Below are 21,956 nucleotides of genomic sequence, written 5' to 3' on the forward strand. Positions count from 1 at the left end.
AGGTGTGTACCATGTCCTGACAGTGAAATATTCTCCATTTCGTTTTTCACTTTTTCAAGGCCTTCTTTCCCATAGGACAGAATGGAGATGGCTGTGTAATATGTTTCCAGCCTATCTCCCCATAGGCTTAAGATGGAGAGGTGAAGTTTAGTGTGCATGAACTCACAATTTAATAACGCATCTTTTTATGAAGGTGGTTTATGCACTGTGTGTTTAAAAATCACGCTTTTAGAAGTGGCTGGTTTCTTTGTTCTAACAATTCTGTGTGTCTCTGCCTGGTTGTGGATTGACTGTCTGGATTTGAATGTGATAGGATCTGGGGAATGTCTTGACCCAGGGGAGGAGGTGAGGCAGCAACAGGCTGACCTGCATCTGGAGTGTAGGGGGGAGGGGTAGCCCCTGGAGGTGAAGAGGCCTGGGTTGCTGCCATAAAAGAATGGTTCCAGCTCCTGCTGAGTGATTGAGGAACCAGACCGCCACTAATCAAAGGAAGAAGGTGTCACTGGCAGGGAGACATCCAGAACTGGTTTGGACTGGGGTCAGTGCTCCCAAGGACACAAGGACTTCAAAGACATTTAGGGCTATAACTATGACAGCTGAAACCCCTGAACGTTGGACTGATCAAGACTGAAAAGGACTGAAACTACTTCATGGTCAAGAGGAACCTCTGCCAAGGAAGAACAGCTGAAGAGACTGAAGAGAAGGACTGACCCTTGCTGTGTGTTCTGGGACTGGCCTGCAGTTTGCTGATTTAACTAAGGAGAGGCTAAGGGACTTTGCTGTGTGCAATGTACCCCTGCTTGACAGGACTTTGCTGTGTACTGTGTCCTGAAGTAACTTGTCCCCCAGGGCCCAAGGAGAGCTGGTTCCCTGTTGTGGAAACTCAGGAACATCTAAGTTTCCACGTGTGTCTCAGCGGAGCTGTGTGCGTGTGCTTTTTGCAGCCTGAGACCTTCATAAGCATTGCCCGGGACTGTGTGGCCCGATACTCAACTGAGTCTCAGGAACGCTTTTTGCGTGTGCAGCCTGAGACTGCCGTTGGGGTCCGTGGTGCTGGTTGGAAAGTGCCCCGTGACTGCAGTGCCCCCGCAGCGTGAATCATCGTTCACGCTGCTGTGAAGTGCATGTGGCCCAAGCCGTCATCGTAACAGAGGCTGCGGATCAAGATCGCTGCCGCCGGCCCAAGCCGCAACGTGCTGAAGGATTTTGTAAAGCTAAGAAAGTCATGAGGTAATCGTGATCGTTGTTCGCAAGAGTAATCTGCCCAAGATCGTCAGCAACAAAGAAGGCAGCGACATAACCTTTCCGGCTACAGCTTCGCATTGCATCGGAGCTGCGTCGTCATCAGGAGGGCCCAGCAGGACGTCCGACGAGCGGGGAGAGAGAGAGAGCAAGGCAGCGCATCCCCAGGTAAGGCTTGGACTCCGGTCGGTAGCCACAAGCGTGTGTGGCATGGGGAGGCGCAGGAGGAGTACAGAAGTGCTCCCGTCTCTCTCCCGCTCGTTGCATCGCGTTAGACGTGTTGAGTCCTCGAGCGGCCTGGACCTGCCCGGCATAAGCGAGGCCGCACTCGGAAGTTCAGGACTGTTGTCTGTGGTTGGGGCCTGGTGGTGCCCGTGCTAATCACGTCGATTGACCTGGTATTATTTCTGCATTACGAACTGCCTTATTACTTGCATTAGGGATTGTATTATTCCTGCATTATGAACTGCCTGATTACATGCATTAAGGAGTGCGTTATACTTGCATTACAAACTGCCTTATTATGTGCATTGAGGATTGAGTTATTCTCGCATTACGAACTGCCGTTATACTTGCATTTAGGAGTGTGTTATACTTGCATTAAGGAGTGCGTTATACTTGCATTACGAACTGCCTTATTATGTGCATTGAGGATTGAATTATTCTCGCATTACAAACTGCCTAATTACTTGCATTAAGGAGTGCGTTATACTTGCATTACGAATTGCCTGATTACGTGCATTGAGGATTGCATTATTCTTGCATTACGAACTGCCTGATTACTTGCATTGTGGATTGCATTATTCTTGCATTATGAACTGCATTAGTCTGACAATACGAACTGCATTACGAACTGCATAGCACTGCATTAGGACTGCATTTGAACATCGTGAACTGCTCATTACTACCGCAAGAACCTACAAGTGTTTGTTGGCCTAATAACCGGCAAAGTGAAATATTACAAATACGCATATGTTGGATTTTTATCGTTTGGTCTTACCGTATTTTTCTTCTTGATAAAGATACCGCTATTTTCATACATCAGTGTGGTGTCCATTTGTGGTGTTATCACTGTGTCACTGGGAGTGTGGTTGCAAATACTTTACACATTTCTTTGAAGATAAGCCTGGCTGCTCATGTCAAACTACCAGGGGGTGAGCAGGGGTTATCAAAGAGGGTGTTCTCTGACTAGAAGCAAGGGTCCCTATTTTGCCTAAGGTAACTGCTTCAGCCAAATAGAGACCCCCGGTTCTAACAGATACTAATCATGAATGCATCCAACAAGGGTTTGGGTGCCTCATTATCCCAGAAAGGAGAAAGGGGTGAAACCATCATAGCCTTTGCTTCCCGATCTTTGAGCCCAGCTGAACGAAACTACTCGGTTATCGAGAGAGAAGCATTAGCATGCTTTTGGGCTGTCAACCATTTTAAATTCTATCCGTGGGGTACCAGAGTTACCATCCGTACTGATCATAAACCATTAACGTTCATGTTCTCTTCCAAGAAAGTTTTGTGTAGCTCACCACGCATATCCAAGTCTGTCCTAGGGCTGGAAAACTTTTACTTTAGAGTAGAGTACTTGCCTGGGGCAGAAACTTTTGTGGCTGATTACCTGTCAAGGTCCCCATTGGATCTACCTCCCCAAGAAGAAAACTTAGATGTACCCATTCTTGCCGTACAACTTCCATCCTTGACCATAGAGGAATGGGGAGAGAGCACGAAGAAGGATGCCGACAATTGTACCCTCAAAAACCGAATTGTAGATGGCTGGCCCGAAAAATGTAGTGATGTGGCTGACGAAATGAAAGAGTTTTGGGAGGTTAGATTTGAATTGACAATTATAAATTACAATGTGTACTGCAATTAGAAAGTTGTTCCTCCTTCTGATCTTTGTAACAAAATAATAAATCTAGCCCACGAAGGACACTTGGGCAGGAGCATCACAAAAAATAAAGTAAGAGCTTGCTTCTGGTTCCCCAAGATGGATTCAATGGTGGAGCAAAAGGTCAAAGAGTGTATTAACTGTGCAAGGAGTGACAAGAGCAAAATCTTACATAGGGTTCCATTATCTCCTGTGGAGGTACCGGTCCCCCCATGGTCCAAACTAGCTATGAACAAAATTGGTCCAATGGAGAGTCTGGGACCCCAGAGGAGATTCATGTTTGTTCTGGTGGACTACACTTCTCAATGGATAAACTTCAAATTCACACCATCCACCACTACGAGCAACCTCAATGCATTCTTAAAAACTGTCTTTTGCAATGAAGGTATTCCAGCTGTTTTAGTTACAGATAATGGTGTACAATTTACATCTGAAGAGATGAAAGAGTTTTTAAAAGAATTGAATATTAAACATGAAAAAACTGCACTATACTTTCCCAAGGCAAACGGCCTTGTAGAACAAACTAATCTCATGATAAAAGAACACATCCAACCTTCACTCATTAATGGGCACAGGGTGGATGACTCCCTTAGAGAATGTGCATGGGCATATCACACTGCACCCAATCTGGTCACAGGAGTGTCCCCATTCGTTGCTTTAAGGGGAAGAGAAGCGAGCACCAAAATGAACCCTATGTGGTTGAATGGAGGTAAAAGTGTTGTAAATGGTTGGGAATGACACAAGAAAAATCAACAGCACCAAATGAGATATAAGAATTGGTATGATCAAAAACACGGTGTGAAAGGACACAACTTTGAGACAGGCAAATCTGTCTTGTTTAAGAAACCCACGAAAGGACATTTTGGTGAAAGCAAATTCCAACCTCCCCAACAACTGTTCAAGGTAAGCAGAAATGTGGTTCGCCTTGAGAATGGTCAAACTTGGAGTGTTGACAGACTTGTAAATGTAACATGATTTTCCCTATGTAAGGGAGATGTGTTGTCATCTGTTTGTAATTACTCCCAATCCTGTTACTCCCTCCTCCTTTCTCTTGGTTTCTTCCCACTTGGAACCCCCCCTTCCTCCCGGGCAGTAATAGAATGTTCCTTGTAGAGTTCATTTAGAATGTTGGTGCTCTCAGGCATTTGAGGAGAGTGGATGACCACAATAAAGAAGCACCTCAACTAACCTGGTGTGGACCTTCATTATTTCTACTTTTAACAGTAATGTAGGCTCCTGTAGTACTCTTTAATGTACTTTTATATGGCTTTGTCCCCAAAACATTCAAAATGAAAATAAATTTCGAATAATCAGGGAATATTCATGTACAGTGCCCTCGTGGCACTTTTACTACTGGGAGTTGGACATTTTGGTGCAATTCTCAAAGGCATGTAAGAGTATGTAAATGAGTTCTCTTGTACTGCTACTTCCTGTACTTGTATTTAGAGGTGCTTTCGGAACAGCTCTTGCTGTTCTCCCCATTACATATTTGTTTTTCTTGAAGTTTTATATAGTGCAAAGTTGACCCGAACATGAGCACCAGTTGCGTTACACGAGGACACATTCATTTTTGTTAGGCATGGGGACATTAAGTGATTTGCCCAGAATCACAGGATGTTGAGCGTCGTTGCCGAGACTCAAACCTGGTTCCCCAGATTTGAAGTCCACCACCCTAACCGTTAGGCTACATCCGTCCACTTCCCAGTGATTACTCAATCATTGCTCAGATGTGTCTGTTGTCACGTTCACAGAAATGTGTCTAGAATGCATTCTATGTGTCCAGACCGTTCATTCACGGTGCTTTGTCATCTGAACGTCTACTGAATTTCCGTCAGGCTGTTTCCTAAGTTGAGTCTTCTCTGCGTCTTCCACCGTGAAGTACAGAAGAGCTACATCAGCCATTGCTCATCTCTGTGCATTCCTGCTACAATCAGTGAATGGATGGAATTGAATTAATTGTCCGCTGCCACATGTCATAGCTCTACTACATTCAACATGATCTAGCTCTCTCCACACGTACATGGACCATTTATTTTTCATGTCTATGAATACTGCTGTGGTATCTCCCAATATCAACCCACATAGCATTGAAAATGTCCTCCCTTCTACGCCTGAGCGTAACAATGCTGTCAATGTATTTGTGTCTGGTTCCATTATGTCAGAATCTCATGTAAATCAGGAGGTACAGGCCACTGAACCATACAATAGGAATTGCCCCACTAATAAATTATAGTTCCTCCTACCTGAGTGTTCGTAATGCTCATGAGTTGAAAAAATCACCCACTACCTCAGACAAGCAATCTTACTATATCATGATGTCTATATTCTTTGCCACGTTAATACATTTGGACAATCGCAGGAAGGTCAGGTGTGAACCACGATTTAACCGTGGCCCCCATCACGTATGATTCCCAGTAATATTGTGCCAACTTCAGCAGCTTTGGAACCTGATGTATACGTCTGTTGCTACTTAGCAAACCTTCCGATAAGGAGGGTGGCCTGGTTCCATTTGCTCGGAAAATAACTTATTGAAGAGTAACTACTGTAGTCCACCTGATCACATAGTGCAACTGATCTACCCATTATTACAGCTCGTAGTCAGGCTCTCCCAACCAGCAGAAGTCGCGGACTTTTTATTCTAGATTAGTTCTGAAAATAAGGAATCTAAGTCTTGGAAGAACCAATGAGACAGTATCACTGGCACGTTTAGGAAGGAATAAAACATTCTAGGGAGTATAACCATCTTAGAAATGGCTATCCTCCCCATGACCAATAATGACAGAGGCTCCCAGAATCAAACGGAATTTCTGATCATGCCCAAAACTTTATTCACTTTGCTCTATTCACATGTCTCTATGATACAGCTGGATCCCCAGCTACCCACACGTTGTATATTTCCACCTCAATAGAGTCAGGTCTATAGTATCAACTGCTCTGCCAGCGACTCCTTAAGAGGGATCCAGAAAGATTTTCCCAGCTCACCCTTAAGGCAGTCAGTACTCCAAACTTATTCCCAACTTCCATCATTTTCCACAACTTTGTCCATGGATCCCACATTCACAACAAAAAGTAATCAGCATGCAAGAATGTTATATGTTGATCGCCAGAATTTCTCAGCTATCTGTCAAGATATTTTGTCCTACTGAATGTGCAGTTTATAACATTATGATGCAACAAAGTACCACCAGTGCCACTGAACATTATCTTATAAGACAATGTTCAGAAATCACAAGAGGACCCTATTAAATGTTCTTATAATAGATTATTTAACAATCATTCAACTTATTGTTATGGTTTAAGTAAATGTTCCGCAATCGTTGTTTGTACTCGATTACATTTTAAACTCTGAGTTAATCATCAGTCATTGCTAGTACTTAGTCTGTTTTAGATTTTTGTTTGTAAGGTAATGATCGGCAATAATTCAGGATACTAATGATATTTTATCTTTAATCCATGATAGAATATTCTGAAATCATTGATAAAGCAAACACAAGGAGATGATGGACGGAGCGCTGAAACTTTTCAGACACTCACCCCCAGTCACAGATCTGGGTTGAATCCATCATCGTTCTTTAGCTCACTTTGCCACCCCAGTTCAGACCCAGCCAAATGCAAATCAGTCTTGATCCTGTTCCTCTGTTGCCACTGGATTCAAGCTAGTCTGGCTGATGAGGGGTGTTACCCCGAAACCGGTCCCAGGATCATTGTTTTAGGAAATTAGAGTTCATTCGTTGGAAAGTAAGAAGATTTTTAGGGTGCCAAGAGAATCTCTATTTGGAGTTTGGACCACAATGTATTTATGAACTTTTGCACAGAAGGATCTAGTGTCCAAGACATGCCTATATGATCTCCAGGACACTCCTCGGAGTAGCACAGCGCTTTATAAATCCCTTTTCATACATTTGATAATATAACTCTGTGGGTTGAGTGTATCCTCAGAGATCTGAATTTAATCTGCAAGCCAGGTCCCACTCAGCCTTTTATTCTTCACAAGTGTGGAAAATAAGTATCACTCAGTTGGGTAACATAAATGGTTAATATGTAAGCAGAAAGAAATGCTGTTGTGCACATGTATTCAGTCAATATTTGAAATGTTATTAAACCATCAAAGATGAAGTAAGAAAAGTGTTGTGACTTAGATAGGAGAGGAATCTTCATACTGTCGTATCAAATCGCATATAACTGGTTAAATAATGTATGGTTGCGATGCGAGCAAGACCAGGACATACAATTATTTCACCTACATTATTTTGCCAGACCATTACTACATCCAATTATCTCAAAAATAGAATGACCGTGTTTTGCCCTTAAGTGAGAACCATTGTTTTGTTCATCAGTTAAGTATATAACCACAACAATGTTAAATATTTATTTATATCAATCAAATTAAATAAAATGAAAACAGAGATTTGCCCAAATCTATACAGTTGAGTAACTTCTCATGCACTCTAAGCACATCTTGTCTGGCGTCTTTACCCAATTCGTTTGTCCGCTATCATGTTGTTCCACCTACTCATCTCTTACTCTTCACATTGCTACAAAGTGCTCGTTTTAAGAGATGAAAAGTATTTCCTGACAAAATGTAATAACTAAATAAAACACTGCTTAATTGGAAAATAAAAAAAAAATACATGAAAAATAGATATCCGTGTTGATTTCTTAAGTAGCCGTCAAATCCTCAAGGAATTGCAACTTTTCTTTAAATTATTCCCTTTGAAAGAATGCATCACCATTGTGCTTAAAATAGACTGCCTGGCAGCTTATGGCTAAAAGACCATGACCTTAAAATCCGGTGACCTGGCTTTTAATCAGAGCTCTAATGCGTTTCTGGGCAAATCCCTTTACCTTCCTGTGCAACATGTGAAAACAGGCTTTAGTAAAGCGAATGTGTCTCGTTTGCATTTTCAGCTGTAAACCACATCTCTTGCCTTTAATAATGAATGCTTAATCAATATACACCTCTGTCAGCAGGAGAAACATTGACATGACCTCTAGCAACAGCTAAAGAAGTCTAACCAGACCTAAGAAGGAGAACTGAGGCACCCAACAGCAACACAACAGCCATGTTAACGCCATTTGTCACCATGCAGTATCTCCATGGCAGGCAGGTGTTCTGAAGTTGATAAGATGTATAGGAGATTTAGGTCCTGCAGGACACTAAGTCAGACCCAACCCCCCAGGCCTCTCAGAGCTGCCACACACCATCCTCCAGCAGTCTTGCACAACTAAAAAAGTCACATAGTGTCACATGCTAAAAGATAACTTAAACACCTTCTTTCAGTACATGCAAAGAAAGATTTACTCAAAGAGCATGAATGTTTTTTTCCACATACCCAAGTTAATAAAAATCAATATTTTCAGGGGCGGCTCCTCCGCTAAGGCGGAGGAGCATAGCCCCACTACTTTAAAGCAGTGCAAAGGAAAAATAAAATGATAATAAACGTTATTATCATTTTGAGTATTGCAGTTGCACTGCAGCCAGGTTGACTGGGCGGGGCGAGGAGGAGTGGTGGCTGCACCTTATGTGCACTTGGTTTGGCCGGACGTCTCGGACCGGCCAAACCGTCATGTGCACTTTGCATGTTCTAGACAGGCTGTATTATACAACCTGGGTGGAGAACATGCACAGCCTCCCATTGTTAAATGGTAGCGGCAGTTTCAGTCGATAACCTTTCAAGTATTGCCCGGCGGTAATCGCCTCTTATACCATTCGATGTTAAACCAATAAAGAGGCAGGCGCCGGAGACTGGAAGGCAGGAAACAAAGTTTTATTCCGTCGGAGCAGAATACATCAGATCAGACAGCAAGGTATCGTCACGAGGTGCTCTAACTGCATCTCTGAGACCTGGTCTCTTATACACACGTTTATGACTTTATTGCAGGGTTATCATACATGGCACATTCTTGAGATCACTTTGATGTATGAAAGAACATCCTCTGAATCCCCGGCTCAGATTCGATCCCACACATAGCTACAGTAGAAGTCCCCACCTCACCCGCAGTAGGAGATGGCTATCACATAGCAGGATATTCCGCCAATTCCCGGGGGTGTGTGTGACCGGTCGGGTCTCAGGGGGTGGGGGGCCTTGATCTACTGTAATCCCTTTGATGTGGGGTGTTTCCCTTACAGTAGGGGCAATAAACTGCATCCGCAGGGCTAGGTGATGGCCTGGGATCGGTTCGGACAATGGGGCGCAGAGGAAGGGGGTTATCAAAGAGATGCATGACCATGTATGGGATGTCGGTCAGGCGTGGGATGCGGTTTCATGGTAGGGTCGCGCAGAAGGAGAGGGTTTATGGCCCGTGTATGAGAGAGCGGGGGTGGCCGGCGCGCGGGGGATGCTTGCAGCACCAGGGGGACGCGCTGGCGATCGGCAATGTGCGGGGAGAGAGAGTGGGGTGCCTAAAATGGCGGCCGTGCGTTCGCTGCGCGTGGCGCTGGGGAGAGGCAAGATGGCGCAGATAATGTTCAGTTACAAGCTAAATTTCCACAGTCCTCCCTTTTAACATATCTCGCCAGCTTGTTTAGTTCGGATCTATCCCCATAATACTACGAACTTCCACCTCATACAGAGCTTTCATTCGTTCCGCTTCAAAGTTCAAAGTCTTAGGGCAGATGCAGTTCGTAAAAAGCGAACATAAAGGTGGCAGACACTGAATCCCCAAGCAACATCCACATAGTATCACAATCGGTATTAGGATAAATGAAAACAGCCTCCATCCCCAACTTTTAATAGTGTCCCAAAACCAGCTCCCAAGTGACCATCCTTCTTGCTCCTGATGAACCTCTGCGGAAAGTCTGTGGAGGTGTTCAATTGCTTTGTAGACTGAGGGTGAGTTATCCGGTACATAGGTACAACAGCTGGACCCAATGATGCGGCATGCTCCTCCACGATCAGCCAGAACGAGGCGGTTCTGAAGAGCCACCAGGCGGACGGCCTGAAGCTCGGCGGTGTTGTTGGCGAGGGCGCCAGCCGTAATGTTCATTGCTGTTTCGACTGCCTGGGTTAAGTGGCGGATGGCACGGCTGTTTGCCATTGGACCCCAGAGGGGAACAAGTCCCTTTACTGCATCCAGGAACTGTGCTCCGGTGGAGTCGGCTTGTACAATGTCTTTGGCACGTTTCTGTCGGTGATGGTTTGCTGGAGCCACATATGTCAGGGGAAGGACAAAAGCGATGTAGCAGGTGCCTCCCCAACCTTTCGGAAGCCAGGTGTAGGCCTTAGTACCACAGACGAAGTACATATTTGGGGAGGTAACAAAGGAGGGTGGATCAATTGAGTTCAATGTTCGGGTGATGAGGCAGGAGCTGTGGCCCACCAGCTGCGTCCCCAGGCCTTCGAGGCACACAAGTCCAGTGATGTTGATGACGGATAGGGCCACTGTTAGTGTGGCGGCCGTCCGTTTCCGGAGGTAAGAGAAGGTGGGTCTGGCTGGGTTGTTGAACACCTGCATTTCAACTCGTTCTTTGGCAGGGATGTCCATGTGAAAGGAAGTGTTTGACCTCAGAGGACAGAAGGGAGCAGAAGTTTTTCCAGTTTTGTTCAGCCAGAACCCATGGTAGAAGTGTGACACCGTTTTGCCGGAAGTGGCATTATCCTTGTAGCTTTCTTGCAGGACGATTAGCCAAGCGAGGCAGGAGCCATGGACAGAAAAAGGTGAAGGGATGAAAGGGATAGAGTGTCCGGTGGCATGTGGTAGCAATCCACAGATCCAGCAATTAGTGGCATTGGCGGCAAGATTGTGTTGGTGGAGCAACTGTACAAAGGAGTTATTCCAGAACTCCTTACGCCTTTCTCGGAGTTGGGGTGAAAGTGAGATCAGATGGTGTTCTTTCATGGTGGTAGGTTAAACGGTGGTCAGCAATGTCCTATGAGCAGGTGCGCTCTCCTCTATGATCCAGAAGGTGACCACGAGGAGAAGGCAAAAGAGAAGGGTAATGAAAAGTGCAATAGTCTTCGAGCTGTGCATTTTGTCAGTCTTTGGATTTTTGTAGTGGATCTTCGGACGTCCGGTTGCTTCCATCATCTTCATGTCGGGTGCTTCCATCACCTTCATGTCGGGTGCTTCCATCACCTTCAAGGGACTCGGTAGCGGGCAGAGCCACAGACTTTGTTTAGTTTCTCTCCTGGTGGCCTTTGAGGTGACTAGGCAACCGCTCTGAGATTTCAACTTAGTTTGTGGTCTGCTTAGCCGAAGTTCCCTCCTTTCGTCGTAGGTTATACCCTTCCTTGGATGGCACAGTGGGATCGGGATATTTCATTAATTCAAGTGTCTCTGCATCCGGGCAGCGGCTCAGGGATGGTCGGTCTTTGTCCAGAAGTTCCTCTTGGGCGGTGATGTTGTCCGTGGTCGTCAGGGTCGATGATACCTTCTTGCAGTGGTGTGCAAGCAGCCAATTGCGCTTCCCCTCCACTCGAAGAGCTGTTCGGGTGGTGATCAGGACTTGCAGGGGAACCGTCCACCGGGGCTCCAGACTCTTGGTGCGCTGGAAGTTACGCACTAAGACAAAGTCGCCGGGTTGGATGTCGTGCCCGGGGCCCCTGGAAACATCGGGAATGGCTTGCAGCACCTGCTGATGAATAACAGACAACGTTTTAGTCAGGTTATACAAATAGTCGGACATGAGGACGTCCGGGACGTCGTGGATGGATGTTGGCTTTGGTGCAGTCCAAAGGTTCATGGGCCGCCCGAAGACGACCTCGTAGGGGGTTAAGTGGTGTTTGGTGGGGGTGGAACGCATTGATAGCAATGCTAGCGGGAGAGCGTCTGGCCATTTCAGTCCTGTGGTGGCAACTATTTTTGCTATCTTAAGCTTCAATGTGGCATTATGTCGCTCAACCAAGCCTGCGGATTGGGGATGGAAGACCGCATGGAACTTCTGTTTTTCACCCAGCCCCTTTAAGATGAGTTGGATAACCTCGGCTACAAAGTGGGGGCCGTTATCGCTCCACAAAATTCGACAAAGGCCGTAACGGGGGAAGAATTCTTTCAGTAGTACTTTCGCGGTAGTCATAGCGGTGTTTGTCGCGGGTTGGGTAGGCTTCCACCCACTTGCTGAAGGCACACACAACGACAAGTACGTACTTCAAACCTTGGCACCTTTCTAACTGGATGTAGTCCATTTGTAGGACTTCAAAGAGGTGATTGGGAACCCCAAACCCTCCCCGGGGTACAGCAGTCCCTTTCCCAGGGTTGTGTTGGAGGCATACCAGGCATTGTTGGACCAGACGTTTGGCTGAGTCTGGGATTTTGTCGTTGTGCCAGACTTTGGAGATGAGTTTGATCATGGGGGCAGACCCTAGGGAGTGTGCCATGGTCAGCATGGGGATCAAGTATGAGTCAGGTAGCAACCATTTGTTCGAGTCTTTAGTTCGCTAGCAACCGTCATCGTCCTTCAATCCCACCCGTGCCCATTCAGTTAATTCGTGTGGTGAGCTGGCTAATTGGATGTCCCTAATCGTTTCCCTAGCATCCTTCCATTTCTCAGTTTGTGACCTGGTCACGTACATACGGGTCGTGGACCTATTCTCGGCTGTGGTTCGGGCAGTAATGTCAGCTAGTGCATTTCCCTGTCCTGTAATGTCTGTCACCTTCTTGTGTGCCTGGCATTTGATCACAGCCAGCCGTGTGGGGAGGAGGACTGCTTCGGTCAGGGCAGAGACTAGATCTCCATGCAGGATGGGTGTGCCATGGGAAGTCAATAATCCCCTCTCTTTCCATAAGAGCCCAAAGTGGTGAACTACCCCGAAGGCGTACTGACTGTCTGTGTAAATGTTTGCGGTTGTACCTGCTGCCAGGATGCATGCTCGTGTGAGAGCGATTAGTTCCGCCGCCTGTGCGGATCGCTGTGTGATGCGGGCTGTCTCAACAACTGTTCGGGCTGTGGTGACTGCATAGGCAGCTGAGGTGGTGCCATCGGGGAGCTTGATACATGAGCCATCCACCCACAGTTCTCCGTCAGTGTCCGGGAAGGCAGTATCTCGGAGGTCAACCCTACTCTTGGTTTGTTCGTCGGTGAGGGTCACGCAGTCATGTATAGGGGACGCATTGGGGTCAGTGTCAGGGAGAGGTAGTAGAGTAGCTGGATTCAGAGTGGTGCATCATTTCAATGTGATGTGGGGTGCCAGAAGAGTCAACCGCATGGGGTACCAATACAGTGAGGGGGTTCGAGAGCACGATCCCCTCACTTTGCCGGATAGAGACAGCAGCGGCGGCTACTGCTCGAAGGCAGGCGGGCAAAGCTCTGGCTACAGGGTCAAGAGTGGCAGAGAAGTAGGCACAAGGGCGTTGTTTAGGACCTATGGACTGGGTTAGGACAGACAACGCGCATCCCTCCCTTTCGTGGGTGTAGAGGGAGAAAGGTTTAGTGTAGTCTGGGGTTCCTAGGACTGGTGCTGAGCAGAGGGCATCTCGTAGTTCTTTGAAGGAGGATTGGCATTCGGGTGTCCAGGGGAGAGGGAAGGGGGCATCTTTAGCCAACAGGGAAAGCAGGGGTTTTACAATAAGACTGAAGTTTGGCAACCACTGTCGACAGATGGAGGTGAGGCCTACTAGAGACCGCACTTGCTTCTGAGTTTTGGGAACAGGGGTTTCTAGGATGGTCTGAATTCGGTCAGGTGTAAGTTTCCTCCCGTCCTTGGATAGGAGGTGGCCTAGGTATGTCACTTGGGGTTGGCAGAACTGTAACTTCTTCCTGGAGACCTTGTGACCGTTTTTCGCGAGGAAGTGGAGGAGGTGAATGGTGGCTGTGACGGCAAGTGGAGTGGTGTCGGCCGCCAAAAGAATGTCATCGACATACTGTATTAACACCACTCCATCGGGTAATTGGACTGCATCTAGTTGTCTCTTGAGGGCTTGGCTATAAATGCTGGGACTCTCAGTGTAGCCTTGGGGTGCCCTACAGAATCTGTACGAACGGGCCTTTAAAGTGAAGCCGAATAGGTAGCGGCTGTCTGGGTGGATGGGGATGGAAAAGAATGCGTTCTTGAGATCAATAACGGTAAAGGTGGTGGCAGTGGACGGAATCAGGGTGAGGATGGTGGTGATGTCTGAGACCACGGGGTACTGAGGTATGACTACTTTGTTAACTTCTCGTAAGTCAACAATAAAGCGGTATGCTTTCTCATCTCCCTCGCCTTGCTTTTTTACAATGGGTAGGATAGGGCTGTTGCAAACATTACTGACTACTTCTTCTACCACTCCTGCATCGACTAGGGACTCGATGATTTCCACCAATGCCTTCTCGCCTTCGGGCGATATCCGATACTGTGGAAGCTTTGGGAGCACTGCGTCCGGTCGGACGGTTATGTGTACTGGGTCGATCACCATGCGTCCTACATCTGAGTCGGTTTTAGCCCATAGATGTGAGGGTAACGTGTCGAGTAGGGACAGGTCAGCATCGGTTATAGAGAGCATACGTCGTGTTCGACAACTCCGTCTGGGGAACATCTGATGGTAGCTCGGAAATGTTTTAGCAAATCGAGTCCCATAATAGCATCGGGGGTGTTGGAGGAGAGTAGAAAGGTCGTGTCAGTGGTGTTATCGTCTAAGTCAAAGGAGATTGGTGCTGACAAGGGGTTAGTGGAGGGCGTTCCATCGAAGCCTATTGAGGTTACATGTGAGCCAGACAAGGGTGCCCTAGGAATCAGTCGTTTAGATAACGCACTACGTGTCGCCCCAGTATCTACCAGAAATGGAGACTTTGTGCCCAAGACCTTAGCAGTGACGTAAGGACCTTGCTGGTCAACACGGAGTTCGACTGGATCCCTCCCTTGCCCCTGGCGGTCCTATGCAAAGTCATGGGTGCTTTCGTAGTCGGACTGCTGGCACTGGGTCTGTCGGGGGCGATCAAAAGTGTTTGGTCTGCCTGGCCTGTCGTTGATGGCATCGTTCGTGTATCCTCGTCCCTGTCCTCTATTTCTGGGGTCATATGGTGTGTCTCTGGGGTCCTTATTTTTGTTCAATTCCAGAAGGACCGGGCACTGGGATTTCCAGTGTCCGAACCCTCTACAGAACGCACATTGGTTCCCATCCAAGTCTCTCCGTCCGTTGTAGGGTGCAGGTGTATGGTCTCTAGGGGGTAGCTTTCTAGGGGCGATTGGTTGGTAATTCCCTTTTGGGGGTTCCCTTCCTATGGTCACCCCTTGCAACTGTGCTATCATTACCCTCTCCTTCAGTTCTTTTTTCTTCCTCTCTGACGCCCTATCGTTCTCATTCTTTTGGTTTTCGTAGTATTGGGCCATCTGGAGGATTGCTGCGGGTTTGGAGGCTGCCCAACTACTCTCACTGGTCTGTAGTTTCTGGGAGACTTCTTGTGACAGACCCTTCACATAATTCTGGACAAAGAGGTGATGTCCGGTTGCGGTGGTCATGTCCTGGCCACTATAATCGGAAAACACAGTCTCGAACCGAGAGAAGTATTCAGACACATCCTCCTGGGGTTTCTGGCGACATGCTGTCACTATCGACCAGTCTACCTTTCTCTCTGGGATTAGAGTCTTTAACTTCTGTACAATCTTGTCTGGGAGCTCCAATATGGCTTTCAGGGGTTTCTGTCCCGGTTCTCGCTGTTTATCTATGGTATCGAGTTGTACCCAGGTATATCCGAATGGCTCAGCGTGGTCAACTTTCCGGATTTGCTTCCACACATCTGCCGGCAGACATAACCCGAAGAACAAGTCGATATCTGCTAAAGTCATTATTGTTGAGCCTAAGGCGGTACCTAGTTTGGTGTAGAAGGCAGTCGGGTTCTTTCTTAAGTCGGGTAGAGTTTTTCTAAAGGTCAAAATATCTTGTCGGTCCCATGGCTGGTAGACCCAATTATATACAACCCTTCCCTTCGCATCTTGGTGGTTGATGTTGTCATGTGTTCCCTGACCTCGTGGGGGGACCCAATAGGGGGCGGCCTCTTTGATGGGCATCATGGTATCAGTCCTTCCTTCCTGGGGCTTAGTCGCTATGGGAGTTTCTGCTTTGGTTGTCTGTCTGTGTTCTTTAAGGTGTCGATAGACCTCGAGTGTACGAGTGAAGAGGTTCGTCACATCGCCCTCTCCTTCTTCCCCAATGTCTACCTTCCTATATAGGGCCGCTAAGCCTTCGGGACCTTTATCGTGGTACCTATCCTCATATGTATTCAGGGCGTGATAACAAAGTCGTACGACAAAGTGTCGTCTGCGGTTGTCGGCATACGAGTTATACACGTCTGTTATGTACTCCTCACTTTCCTTTCGCTCCACCAGTGTCCCTACTATCTTGTCGATTCCTGCTCGTTCACCCTTCGTTAGTCGATTCATTCTGGTGGAATCTTTCTTTCTCATCTCAGGGTCATCCAACGTTATTGCCGACGTTGTGTTCAGTACAAGAGGCTCGGCCGGCGCGGAGGCCGTGAGGACCGAGGCCCCTGTACTGCTTTCGCTCGTGTTTGGGGGTTGTGGGTGTTGTACTACCGATTGGGAGGGTGCGTATGGAGGGGGCAGGTAAATGATCGGGGGACCTAATAGTAATTCGTCATTCGTTCGTTGCTTAGAGGACAACTCAGGGTAGAGCATAGAGGGGGTCCTAACAGGGTACTGGCCTGATGTTTCGGGCTCCTGTCTTAGTTTAGCTTCCCTTCTCTCCTTTATTTCTTCTTCTAACTTTTTAGCGGTAAGGTGAGCTGCCTTTCGCAATTCCTTTTCTGCCTTTACTTCTTCCCTCTTTTTTCGTTGTGTTGCTTCTTTGCGCCACATGCCGATACTGTCAAGCATAGTAGGCGTCGTCTTATTGCTACGCAGAGCTATTTCTAGCATTTCTATCTTATGGTCGTCGAAGGATCCCATCAGTGGCCACTGACTCTCGGGGTCCTTCTTGGTATATTTATGCCATAGCTTGCTATAAGCTACGGCGACTAGTCCATATTTAGTGAACATGTCCTTATTAGGGGTGCCCTCCAGTGGACCCGGATGGTTCACCTCTAATAAGTGGTCCGGGCAGAACCAACTACCAATCAGTGGGGAGAAGATAGGCATGACGGGTTTCAACGGGGACAAAAGTCAGCACTACCTATCTTTTCACTGCTTGCAAAGACTAGACAGAATATCTCTATTCCTCGTTATTTGTAAGCAGAGAATACCTCCAAAGAACCAATATCGAACAGCTAGTGTTCGGACAATCAATCAATCAATGGGGAGATAAAGATAGGCACGACGGGTTACAATGGGGACAAAAGTCTGCGTTACCTACCCTTCACTATTTGCAAAGACTAGACAGAATATTTCTATTCTACGTTATTTGCAAACAGAGAATATCTCAAAGAGCACTATTCTTCAAAACAATCAATGTTCTGACAATCAATCAGTGGGGAGATAAAGATAGGCACGACGGGTTACAACGGGGACAAAAGTCTGCGTTACCTACCCTTCACTATCTGCAAAGGGAGAGAGAGAGAGTATTTCTACTCCTCCCCGTTTGTAGACAGCGAATATCTCAAAGAGAACAATCAATAAGCAATACTAGTATTTCAATCAATCAATCAATCGTTTCGCAATTTGTCGTGTTTCACGACCTTACCCGGACCGCGTGGACAGTTTCTCGTCTTCCGCCTCCAGCGCCCGATCGTCCTCTACTCTCCGTATTTGCCGCGGCACTCCTGATGGTTCCCAGTCAGGACCGTAGATCACTCGAGAGAGGTCTGCTCGGAACCAGTGAAGTTCGGATGATCGGCTGCCAGACGAGGGTCTATCGGGCAGGAGCTCTCCTGATCGTTGCAGTTGTTCACTCTGTCGTCAGGACCTCTCCCACTGGATCCATGTGTCGCTGATGGGCCCCACGCTTGGGACGCCAATTGTTAAATGGTAGCGGCAGTTTCAGTCGATAACCTTTCAAGTATTGCCCGGCGGTAATCGCCTCTTATACCATTCGATGTTAAACCAATAAAGAGGCAGGCGCCGGAGACTGGAAGGCAGGAAACAAAGTTTTATTCCGTCGGAGCAGAACACATCAGATCAGACAGCAAGGTATCGTCACGAGGTGCTCTAACTGCATCTCTGAGACCTGGTCTCTTATACACACGTTTATGACTTTATTGCAGGGTTATCATACATGGCACATTCTTGAGATCACTTTGATGTATGAAAGAACATCCTCTGAATCCCCGGCTCAGATCCGATCCCACACATAGCTACAGTAGAAGTCCCCACCTCAACCGCAGTAGGAGATGGCTATCACATAGCAGGATATTCCGCCAATTCCCGGGGGTGTGTGTGACCGGTCGGGTCTCAGGGGGTGGGGGGCCTTGATCTACTGTAATCCCTTTGATGTGGGGTGTTTCCCTTACAGTAGGGGCAATAAACTGCATCCGCAGGGCTAGGTGATGGCCTGGGATCGGTTCGGACAATGGGGCGCAGAGGAAGGGGGTTATCAAAGAGATGCATGACCATGTATGTGATGTCGGTCAGGCGTGGGATGCGGTTTCATGGTAGGGTCGCGCAGAAGGAGAGGGTTTATGGCCCGTGTATGAGAGAGCGGGGGTGGCCGGCGCGCGGGGGATGCTTGCAGCGCCAGGGGGACGCGCTGGCGATCGGCAATGTGCGGGGAGAGAGAGTGGGGTGCCTAAAATGGCGGCCGTGCGTTCGCTGCGCGTGGCGCTGGGGAGAGGCAAGATGGCGCAGATAATGTTCAGTTACAAGCTAAATTTCCACACCAGTCGCTATCTGAGCGCCGAACCACGGCGCTCATACCAATCACAAGGCTGCTGTAAGCCAGTCTTGTGATTGGTCAGGGATTCTAGGAGGCTTTGTGCTTCCTGGTTTCTGCTGGAGGAGAGGCAGCGACAGGTGACGGCAACCAGCAGGAACGTTTTATTTTCTCTTTTTTTCCCTACTCCCCACCTTACCCCGCCCACCATCACTGTTCCCTACCAGCCACCACTGAATATTTTTCCCCCATAGGATCACACGTTTTGTCAATTTAACAGTACACAAATCACCTAATGATTCAGGTGCTACTGGTTGGATTTGAACCTGTGAACTACAGGTTCTATACATCACAAAAGGGAGTGCTTCTGTACTACTTGTTGCCTCCCTTACATTACGGCTCACCAAGATGGGACCTCGAGCCACCTGGAGACACAGAGTGGATGCCTGTCCAGGGGACAGACTGGCGGCAGTGCCTGCCGAGTTTGGCCAGGTCGTATGAGGTTAGTAAAAAGATTTCGATTAAACTTGGAAACAGACAACTTTTTTTTCCATTCACCAAAAAATAAAAAAACAAAAACCCTAGAAATTCGTGAAAAACTGTGAGCTGACCTAAAACATGAAATGATACAGCAAGCAATCTACTCTCTGAAGGTGACTGCGCCAAAGCCCCATTCTGAATATCGTTGCCCTTTTTAGGTTACTGACAAGCTCTGGCAACAACTAAAGCTGTCAAGCTGAACTCATCCAGCTCTCCAGCATGGTAGACAAATTACATGTTTCCATCATATGTGGATTTATGTAATTTGGTGTCAACTGGAGTCCAGGCACTATTGAGTTTTATAAACAGGACCTCGTGTTCAATATGTTCCTAGAACAATAAAAAAGTTATCTCTAAAGTTTAAACAGGGGTGGCTCCTCCCCGTGGGCGTCGGATCGTTGCCCCACTGCTTTCTCGCAGTGCGAGAAGCAGAAACGTAAAATGGTATAAATACCATTTTACGTTTCTACTTCTCGCACTGCGAGAAAGCAGAAGAAGGGTATGCCTGGTTGGGGGCGGGCGGGTGGGCGGGTCGGGGTGGAGTGGCTAGCCCAATGGTATGGGTGCTGACTGTTTGGTCGGCCCCAGGGCCAACCAAACCAGTCATAGCACTCAGCCTACATGAAGAAAACGGCCTCCCCATAGACGCCTATAAGTAAGGGGTCCTACCAATCACAACGCTGCCATTGCAGCAGGAGGCGCGACGCGGGAGTCCGGCATCAGAGGTGAAAGTACGTTTACATTTTTTTTTTATTAAATTAACCCCGACCCCCTCCCCGTGCGACCCCCCACACCTTCCACCCACACGACCCCCAACCCACAATTCATGCCGGCCACGACTGGTGCTATTTCAAGAGCCAACTTTACTCATTCACACTTGGGGGTAGATTTTCAAACAAGTTGCACTTGGTTAGCGTCACAAAAGTGACACTAACCAGAGCAACATTTTTTGGTGGAAAAACAAGTTTTGCGCTGGAAAGCACCCTAAAAGTAGCGCCAAGCAGCGCAAAGCACTTTTTTTGCATTACTTAGTGCCAAGTGGGCATTACATGGGTGGCACATGGGCGTTCCCATGCAACCACCCATGCCTTTTGAAGCAAAACCCTATCTACAAAGAATTGTAGACAGGGTTTTGTGCCAAAAGTTAATGCCACTTCAAAGGAGGCGCTAACAGGACAAATGTTTCATTTCTCCATGCTTTTCCAACATTGCATGCGTGCCGCACCGTGAAGCACACATACTGAGTGGTAACAGTTTTGAAGCTTTTCTAGGCATAGTATTTTGTACAGGAAGGGAACCCTAAAAACCTATGCTAGATTCAGGCACGCACCCTAGTACTATGGCGCTAAGGTGTGTGTCTGGCGCAGGGCAGCTAAAATCACCGCCAGTGCTAAGGAAAGGGGAGGAGAGAGCCATATCCCTGAAGAAATGGCGCTCTCCCTCTCGCCTCCCTATCACGCAACGCAGTGCAGCCTCTTAGGGGCTGTGCTGCGTTGAGTGACCATTTTGAAAATCTGGCCCTTGGTAGGGCAAATAGTTAGAGGAAAGGAAAAGCCATTCCCAGATGCCCCCTTACTCTTCTATTAATGACTGCCTGTGAAGTCCATTTAAAAGACTGGGAAACAACATTATATATAGAAATCTTTCACTGATAGGAAAACTGCAGCTAGGCAACCTGGTCTTAGCTGTTCATTGGTACTAAAACAGCAGAACCAAGACCCGAAATACTCTGTATCTTGCACGGCAGTAGCTACCGTTCCCTTATTCTCATCTCCTGAATGTTTATTAATTCTTTCCCTTTTTCACTCCAATTTCTTTCAAATATTAGGCCAGATGTGCGCAACACTGATCGCAAAATACTAGTCGCAATTTGCATTCAATATTTTTGTGACCAGTGTGGTATTTTGTGAACCAACCTATGAATTAATAGGCCGGCTGGCAAAATACCGAATCATAGTGGGCTGCGTGTCGACCTACCTCATGAATATCAATGATGGTGATCCATTATGACTCCAAATCCACCACAGCAATGGTGGGCTGCTGAGGTGAGCTGACCACCATGTCTTTGATTTCCTTTAAATAAAGCAATATATATATATATATATATATAATTTTTTTATGCAGCCCCTTCAACATAATAAGAAAAACTGGATGCGTTCAAAAAAATAAAATTGAAGTCTAAATAACATTTTGCGAATCGGACCTTTTTTGAACGCAAAATGCCTTCATACAACTAGCTCATCGTTTTTATAGGATGTTCTAGGATCAAATAGCTTCGCACAAATCTCTAAGTCAGAAATTACCTTTTAAAACACAACTTCTCCTTTCATGCAGAGAATGAAGCACAGACTTTTTATTGAACAAACTGTCTCGATTTAGCATCACTTGAATGCGCTATTTACAAGAGCTCAATCTGTCTGGCCAGAAGCAGAGGACCAGTGGATAGTGTCAGAAGAAAAGAGAAACATGATCCTGCAGCTGTTCAATTTCAGGAAGTTCTACAGCTGACCCCCAGGCGCTACCGGTGCCTGCAGGGGACACAGTAGAGGGAAGCCTTACCCCACCCGGGATATTACCCTCGCGCCAGAGAGGGGCCAGCTATAACAGGAGTGAAGTG

General features: G+C 47.1%; 1 protein-coding gene across 1 annotated transcript in view; it reads right to left on the reverse strand.

Moving 5' to 3' along the window:
• The window catches only part of LOXHD1 (lipoxygenase homology PLAT domains 1), a 1,221,805-nt gene that overhangs the window by 1,064,588 nt on the left and 135,261 nt on the right, over positions 1 to 21,956 (reverse strand). The window lies entirely within an intron of this gene.

Source organism: Triturus cristatus, chromosome 2_1 (genome assembly GCF_964204655.1).
Source record: "Triturus cristatus chromosome 2_1, aTriCri1.1, whole genome shotgun sequence".
In the NCBI taxonomy this organism is placed as follows: Eukaryota; Metazoa; Chordata; class Amphibia; order Caudata; family Salamandridae; genus Triturus; species Triturus cristatus.